Source organism: Lycium ferocissimum, chromosome 6 (assembly GCF_029784015.1).
Source record: "Lycium ferocissimum isolate CSIRO_LF1 chromosome 6, AGI_CSIRO_Lferr_CH_V1, whole genome shotgun sequence".
Lineage (NCBI taxonomy): Eukaryota > Viridiplantae > Streptophyta > Magnoliopsida > Solanales > Solanaceae > Lycium > Lycium ferocissimum.
Window position 1 is genome coordinate 22,258,544 of NC_081347.1, and position 8,912 is coordinate 22,267,455.

Genomic DNA, 8,912 nt, shown 5'->3' on the forward strand with positions numbered 1-8,912 from the left:
ATATATATATCTTATGAAAACCCCCACATTCCCCCACTACCCCTTAGTTTTTGGGAAGAGGGAAATTGGGCCGGGTTTAATGGGGGGGCCCCCCCGGGCCCGGTCCAAACCGGAAAAGGGGGTTTACCCAAAAATTGAGGGAAATCTCATGAAAACCCCCACATTACCCCACTACTTCTATTAAATGCTTTGTGTCAGTGGTGATTATACTCATTCATGTTTCATTTTTTTATGAGGTGATATTTTAAATTTTTTTCTTTTCAAACGAATTGTCCACGTAAAAGTTAGAACTAACTTTTATTTGCCCCCATTTAATTACTATACAAAATAACTACTCCCTCCATCCCAAATAAGTTCACCTTAGTGTCCCAAAATAAATGTCAGATTTCAAGATAAAAATTGACAAGTATTATCAACTATGCCCTTAACATTGAAGAAGTACTCTTTCTTTAATGTTGCTCAACTCTCAAAAGACAGCTAATAACTAGGGGTAATTTAGTAAACTCTAAATTGTATTTAATAATTTCTTAATGGGAGTCATTTTTGTTAAGGTGAAACTTATTTTGGGACGGATGAAGTATTTTAATATACTAATAAAAAAGATACTAATAAATATTTGAAAGGTATTAATCTATCTACATTATTTGAAAATATAAAGTGAGATTTGTAATATTAAAAATAACGCAGATTACACACAATAAATAAAGAAATAATTACACTGTATGTTAATTAGGTAACCCACCTTTTTAAATCTAAATAACTCCCTGCTCCTCCTACTCTCTCTCCTTCAGTATGGTTCCTTACTTTGCCATAGATTCTAGTATTGATTATACTTGTTGCTAATTAATGCAGATTGAAGTCATTTTATGAATGAAAAGATGGTGATGCTACAAAATAAGGTTAGAGTTGACTGCTTCCTCTTCCTTGTAGTCTTGATTTTTTCTCTAGAGAATTCAATTAGGCAATCTGTTTTTTCAAATCAGAGTAGGCATGATCTTTTTATTTCTCTTTTATGTGTTATTCACAACTGACCTTTTATTCATACAACACCAAATTTTATTTCCTAGAAAGTACATTGCATCCTCAGTCTGTTGTTTAATACCATAACTCTGGTGAATTAAGTAAAATTCGTATCTTTTGATCCTTGATTCTGCTTCAATGGACGCATTCTTAAGTCCTTAGCAATTGCATATTTTGAGTAGTTCTTTTATCGTTGATCAGCATGTCGGACGAGTCTGTGATCTTTCTGTCAATATTATACCAAAGTTTTGTTGTGGCTGTTGTGCCCAGAGGCAATTTTATGCTTAAAATTTGGACCACGTGAACACATGATCACTCGACTAAACTCGATATATTATGCGTATAATTCTAATAATATATTTAATATTAATTGAAGGAACACATGATCAAACTAGGCTGAGTGGAACACTGGTTAGGTACTATGTATATTTCCTCAAGGTCTTGGGATCGAACTTGAGCTCTTGCATGTATTTGTTTTTTGCTTTTATTTCCTAAAACAGCCTTTTAACTTTCATTTTTACATTATTCTAAATCTTTTTTCTTCTATAATTCTAATTACCCAAAAGTAATTTTTTTTTTATATATTACATCTAATGACCTTTTTTTCCCTTTACTTCTAATTTCCTAAAGTCCCAAAAGACAAAAGAAATTAAAAAAAAAGCCATTGGCACTAAGCTGCAACGACTAAAGGCAAAAGAAATAAAAAAAATCCCATAGCTAATGGTGAACCCATCCTCTTGAAATTCTGGATTCGCCTCTGGTTGTGCCTTACTGGAAAATATCGAAGTTGTTAGCACTATTGTGCCTAATGGTTCTCTGTTTGATACATGCAGCTGCTAGAAGCACTTTGATTGGAAACTTATGCATGGATCAGATCCTGCAACAGTTCCGGTCGACTTCAGAATCTGCAAGTTTAAGTACTTGAATTAATTTCATGTTTGTTTCTTTTCATTTTAAACTAAGTTCCAAGAAGAAGAAAAAAAACAGACATGCCATCAGTGGCAGATGTAGCCGTAGTATTACAAATTCAACTTAACCCATTATTTTTTGCACTGAACACAAATGTATATGTGAACAACAATAAAATTTCAACAAAATGTTAGATTCTAAACCGTAATTTTAAAAGTGTGTTGAGTTCGATGCTAAGAACATACATATAACTGTATTGACAAGAGTGAAAAAAGACAACACCTTATTTGTGTTTTATTGCAAATTTAAAAAAAAAAGAACAAGATGCATTTACAATGTAGACACATGACTAAACACAGCACGGTATGATAAACCAAAGTTAACATCTTGAAAATGGTTTTTATAGCAAATGAAAAATCTTGATCAGTGTGTCACTGAGATCAGCTCCTTCATTTGTTTCTTCAAAAAATGGAAAACCGAACACCAATTGGGCTCCTAACAATATGGTTTTCAGAAACGGAAAAGGGCCACATATACCCCTACACTATCGAAAAAGGATCAAATATATCCTCGTTATACTTTGGGCACAAGTATACCCCTCTACCGTTAAAGTTGACCAAAGTGGAGCCCAATCCCACATGACATTAATATTTTAATGATGCCATGTGGCATGCCTACATCACTAACCAAACCCAATTTTGACCCCCTCACCCCCTCCTTCCATATCATCTTTCACCATTAGCACCTTCCCTCCACCACTATGCCACCACCATTTTCACAAACTCCATATCATCATTTGAAGCATTTTAATTTCTTCCATCTTTCGAGTTTGTGAAAATGGTGGACAGGGAGGTGTTAATGGTGAAAGATAATACGGAAGGAGGGGGGGAGTGGGGTGGGGGTTTAAAATTGGGTTTGGTTGGAGATGTAGGCTTGCCACATGGCATTTACTTCATTAAAATATTAATGTCATGTGAGACTGGGCTCCATCTTGGTCAACTTTAACGGTAGAGGGGTATATTTATGCCCAAAGTATAACAGTAGGGTTATATTTGGACCTAAAGTATAACGAGGGGTATATTTGGCCCTTTTTCGATAGTACAGGGTTATATTTGACCCTTTTCCATTTCAGAAATCCATCTGAGAGATCCCTAACTATATACGATGCTTGGTCTGGTAGCCAAAGGTGTAAGTGTCACTTGATAGCTCAATTTTTGTTTCACCTCTGAAAAAAAAAGTGTAGTTGGTTCAACTTTCACATCAACGCCTTGCGGTGAATCAATTTCAACTCTGTATGTTGAGTTGGCTTGTCCTGGCGTTCATCGCAGTTCTTGAATATACTTGAGCTGTTGAGTTTATTCTGACTTGAATCGAAAACGAAGGATAATTTTGTTAACCTTCTAAGATGCTAATAATCTCCGAACAATTATCTTTGCGCTGCAGAACGATCCCAACTTTTCTATCCAAGTAAGCTAATCACATAAGTATGGTAAGTAGTCGGACGGTTCTATGTCATATATCAGGCCGGGAACATTTGCTTTAGATGGATTAACGTGGCCTGTACCTGTGGCAAAGACATCGGCTGGAAGGTATGTCTCATACTTGATTAAGTTGGATCTGAGGTTTAAGACATCAGCTGTTGTCATAATTGCTAACTTAATTGCAACTGGAGACTAATCAGGATGAATACTTTTTACTAGCGTTGCAACGCCACTGAGATGAGGACAAGACATTGAGGTACCTGAGATCATGTTATATGTAGAGTTGGTGTTCGTGTTGTTCTCTAAGGAAATATGTCACGCTGCTAGAATGTTAACACCAGGACTGATAATGTCTGGTTTTAGAATTCCAGGACTTGCATAATTTGGACCCCTGGAAGAAAATCCAGCAACCAAGGGAGCACGATCATCTCCGTTTATAGTTCCCTTGAATACTGTTGTTGCAGTAGGGATTAATGTTGAGTTTATATACTCAATTAGACCATCTTCATAGCTAATGTGCCACCGCAAGGACATGTGCATCGGCCAATGTTGTATTAGCCAGGGATTCTGAATTCATAAGAATCATGGCAGCACCACCAGCTACCTTCACTGCTTTTCCTTTATCAACTCGTGCTGCTAAACCAAACTCACACAACACTATCTTTCCCGTAACATTCGTGTAGTTTAACGAAGCCGGGCTCCAATATTAAGCATCAGAGTCACTAACATACTAACATTGCTTCCAGGACAGGCAAGAGGCAACAGTGTTGGAGGAAAGTCACTAGGTTGACAGGCTGATTCTCCATCAAATTCTTGAGTGTTTCCATGTACGGTAGTGGTCTTTATTTTCCTGTCGATGGTGCTTGCACCAACTATGAGAATCCAGGGTGCGTTATTAGCCGTTGAAAATTTGTATGGTCCTGAATTTCCAACAGCACAGCAGACAAAGATTCCCTTTTTCATAGCACTCAATGCACCAAGTGCAATGTTGTCTTGATAGAAATTATAGTTATTCTACCAAGGGAAAGCGAAAGAATATCCACACCATCTTCAATAACCATATCCATTGCAGCCAAAACATCACTCCCAGGACAAGTGCGAGCAGGGCACTCTTTGTAAATGGCAATATGAGCAAGAGGTGCAACGCCCACAGCAGTGCCATTAGCATTGCCAAAAGCGTTAGCACCTAGCAGGAACCGTCCAGCAGCCGTGCTAGCAGTATGTGTACCATGTCCATTTTCGTCCCATGGTGACCCGTTCCCTGAGGACTGGAAGTACCTCGCTCCAATGAGCTTGTTGTTACACTTTGTCACATTAATTTCATACTTACCCTTCCATTTAGCAAGCAAGGAGGCTTTCCATCGTCGCTAAATGAAGGGTGATCCGGGAAAATTCCTGTGTCAATGACTCCAATGATCATACCTTTCCCATAATTCGAGTCATTCCAGAACCCCATGTTCTAGTGCAACCCCAAGAAATTGACACTATGTGTGGTGGATAAATCAAGTATCCCCTCGGGGCGTGCAGAGACAAATCCTTCCATTTTCTCCATTTCCTTTAGATCATCCGGGGATAACTTAGCTACAAAACCTGTTAGAACATTACAATATAAATAGATCAATCGTGGCGCCTCATGGGCACTATCCGAGGTTCTTGCAGGGAAGAAAGAAATATACCAGCTATCTAAATCTTGATATCTGGTAGCCCTGTCCCCATCAGGCAACTCACAATGAACAATATAGATTTGTGAATTGCTCTCTTCTTCTTCTTTAGGCCTTTGATAAACAGGATGTTCTGCTGCATTAGCGGTATAGGGAAAGAGCACACAAATAATGCCAAATTATAGTGAGAATTGAGCCATGACAACTTTAGTACTAGTGACAAAAGTTGTTATTTGTGCTAATAAGTTCCGCTTATATGTACATATATCTACAAGGGAGGGATTAAATTAGAAACATGATGTATTTGCCTTTGGAATATTGATTAACGGTATTTATAGTTACTAGAAGTATATTTTTTATGTGCTAGTCAGAAGCTATTATAGATATTTGGTATAGTCATGCCTGCAGATTCTTGGATTAAATATAAAAAAGAAAGTGAATTGGTATTGGTCATTTGCACGCTAAAACGATTTTATTCTATTTAACTTTCCTTTGATAATGAACTTGACATAGCAACAGCAAATAGATGACGGCATCAATATACTTTTTAGGTAATGTTTGAGTCAACTTGGGCGCACGTCAATACTAATACACCAAACAATATATTCCACTCAAAAGTAATCATGCTCATTATGCCTTAAACGAAATACAGAAATATATATATATGAAAAATAATTTTTTCACAAATATTAGATTATGAACCATAATTTTAAGGGTGTAGCTTGTTCAATGCTAAGAACTCGAAAGATCAAATCGATCAAGTTAGAATTCTGTGCCATCTCTGCGTGACATTATCATCTATCTAGTGTTATTTTATATTCTCGAAAAGTCATAGCCTCATCTTCAACAAGAAAACATGTTTTTTAAATTATTTTATTTAAGGTAAACAATAAATTTACTAAGTATGAGAATGAGACCTTATATGAGAAAGAGACCTTACATCTGGCCTCTTCAGTATAGGATATCAAGATGATAACATCTTTTGATACGTCCACTTGATGTCTACAGATTTTTCCCCATACAGATAGTCCCTCCACTTTTCAGTTACTTGCTGAGAAGTGACCGGAAAGTGGAAGATTTTTCCCTTCCTGCCGGAAAGTCATATAATCACCCTTGCGACTGCCTCATTAAAAACCTTACCGGAAAGAACTCAATTGGGATTGTTACGGTTCACTTTTACGCGGGTTAAAGCATAAAAGTTACTACGAGGTTATTGGTACTCTAATTGGATTTTATATTTTTTAGAGTCGCCACCTAATTTATTCAAAAGGAAAATTAGGAAAATCGCGTTTAAAGAGTTTTTCAGACCGAGAAAAAGTCTTATTGGACCAGAGTTCGAGGTAAGGGTTCTGGCGATCCCCCAAAGAAGGTTTTAAGCACCCTGGTATTAAGGACCGTAGAATACGGTTGACCTACGAGCTTCACTATAAGGTTTATTTATTTGTTTATGTGTTAAAGCTTTCCGCAAAAATATAGCATTATCATGTTCATCATCTTCCCTTTTTTAGAAAAATTCGGCAAAAAATCCCCTAATAAATAAGGGGTTTTGGTTTAGAAAAATCCGCGTAAGTGTTTAACCCACTTCGTTTCCGGACTAGGACACATCCGGGATCGCTCCCGAATAGAGTTGCTACTATTCTAGTCCTAACGAAATGCGTTTAGTACTTACGGGTTTTATATACTTATAGAAAATAGGGGATATATTCCCATTTTTGATAAAGATATATATATATATATATATATACGTGTGTATAAGCTCATTTTTATTAAATCCATTTTAAGCGAAGCCCAATAAGTCAAAACCGTAGTCCGTCAAACCATAGTCCATCAAACTTTAAACTCTGGCCCAATGTTAATTTCTCGGCCCAACGTGATTTCAGCTCTCAAAAATGTCAAATTTAGCCCAACAGCTCAATAATCCGGTCCAAAATATATCCATTTTTAGTCTAAGTTCACAAACCCAAATGTCTCATTTTCAGTCCATTTTGTGGGCTTCCAGGCCCAAATTTGATACAATTAGACTACGTTTTGGCCCATATTTTCTTACAAAATAATGTAAGGAACGACAAAAGCCACATTAAAAGTACTACAGAATCTATGCCTAGACAGAATCAAATAGAAATTACTTCATGGTGCACAGATTCATCCCAACTTAGAAAAAATATATTATAAACTCCATGGTAACATACAGAACTCAACAAAGTATTTAAATCACATCCATCAATACAAGTTGGGACTAAGCAGGATAGCATAGACAAACAAATAGAGCAATCCTATGGCCAAGCATGATGGACTAACTAACAGGTCTATAGGCCACCCCTACAACCAAGTGGTAAGTCAACTACACAAGAACCCAAGGAACTAATTAACATAATGAATTACAGACCCATCAGGGTGAGGATGAATAATTAACTATAAAGCAAGCATCAGATGTACAATGGCCAAGCCAAACAATAGGTAGTAAGGCAGTATCACACTACACACAAAAGTGATTAGGAGTTCAACAGAAAGACATGATATGCACTCCCCATTTCACATGAAAGTACCAAACTAAGCACACAAAACAAGGTAGGCCTACTGTGATAATAACAACCAAGCTGGGTATGGGGATGGGAGAGGGCTGACCTTTCATTCAGACACATAACAAATAAACCAAACAGAGAATAGAAATCAGTACTATTTTCAAATGTAATGGCAACCCAAATTTGAACACATCAGTAGGAGTTTAGCCTCTCACTCATATGTCCATTAGACTAAAACAAGAAACTAGCACTATACTTAGAACAAGATAAACAAACTGAAGCTTAACTACATCATAATAACTATGCTAGTCAAACCATGAATGTTATGCTAAATAATGACATTAAACTAGACTAAGCATGGTTACTAAGCTAAACAGAATCTAAACATTAAGCATATAACTGAGCTAATCTCCAGATAAACATGATGAAACGAATAAAAAAACAACAGAGCACAAAATACCTAGAATGCAGTAAAAAATAAAAAGGGGATATAGAGTATTACATTTTTTCAGCGCAGCCTGGTGGAGAATGGGACTCTGAGAGCTTTCCTCGATCAAAAAGAACCAACTACAGATCCACACAAGAAGCAACAAATAATTTTTTAAATTTTTTAACTAACTCAAACTCTTAAAATTCTAAAGCTAAATGCTTCAAAATTTAGGTATTTCGAGTAACTTGAATATATTAGAATACTCAATCAAAAAATGGGATTCAAGCTCTATTCAACAATGTAACCTAGGGGTTTTATTTATACCCCCAAATCGAAGTGAAAAATCCCAATCTCCACCGATGTGGGACAAAGTGCGAGTTTACAGAACCAAGTTTCAATTCAGGCCTCAATGGCCACGATTCAAGTAAAATAAAGCACGGAGGGTTGGATTTTTCCCTCAAATAATCGATTCATTCGGTTCTTCTTGAACCAATGGGATTCCTTTATTCAAACCACAAAAAACCAAGGACAATTAATACTTGCAGAGATATTACCGTTGAACTATAAAAAGGCTAAAGAGAACAGTGGAGTAACACCGTGTTTGGGTGGGGTTAGGTGCAAACGAGTTTAAGCATTTAATGCTTAGCTCGATCCGTCTATACAAAGCCTGGAAAAGCATCGTACATCTGCAACTTTGCCCAAAAAGGCACTGATGACGCGAGGAGAGAGAGAGAGAGAAGAGGGGCGGTGCTAGGGTTTGGGGAAAGGGATAGAGGCGCCTAAGGGGAGTTTGGCAAGCTGAAAATAGAAATGGGGCCTTAGCCCCTTTTGTTTTAAGTCGCGAATTGGGCTGGGTCTAGCCCTTGTTGGGCTGGACTCGGCCCCTCTG

The 8,912-nt window shown here is 37.1% G+C and overlaps 1 pseudogene; it reads right to left on the reverse strand.

Annotated features, from left to right (window-relative positions):
* Positions 1-3,061: 3,061 nt before the first annotated feature.
* Positions 3,062-6,174, reverse strand: LOC132061213 (subtilisin-like protease 4; annotated as a pseudogene).
* Positions 6,175-8,912: the final 2,738 nt, after the last annotated feature.